Here is a 285-nt window from a genome sequence, read left to right on the forward strand (position 1 = left end):
TCTGTCAGTGTCTCCCTCCTGTCTCAGGATACGGGAAGGATGGCGGCTCTGCGACTTTGCATCCCAACCCGGCTTTTGTGCCTAAAAGCATCACAAGCTCTTATAGCTCCAGAGTTATTACTCTGAGCGGTTTTTGTCTTCCCCCTCACAGTTCAGAGGAGGAAGCAGCTTTTCACCTGCTGTGCCCCGTGCGCGCAGTCTCGTGTTATGTCTCACGCACGGCACAGATCAGGCGCTCTCAGTGTTTATTGTTCATTACAGAGAGCAGTCTGCAGGACAACCTTT

This window comes from Austrofundulus limnaeus, unplaced genomic scaffold (assembly GCF_001266775.1).
Source record: "Austrofundulus limnaeus strain Quisiro unplaced genomic scaffold, Austrofundulus_limnaeus-1.0 Scaffold1375, whole genome shotgun sequence".
NCBI classification, from domain to species: Eukaryota; Metazoa; Chordata; class Actinopteri; order Cyprinodontiformes; family Rivulidae; genus Austrofundulus; species Austrofundulus limnaeus.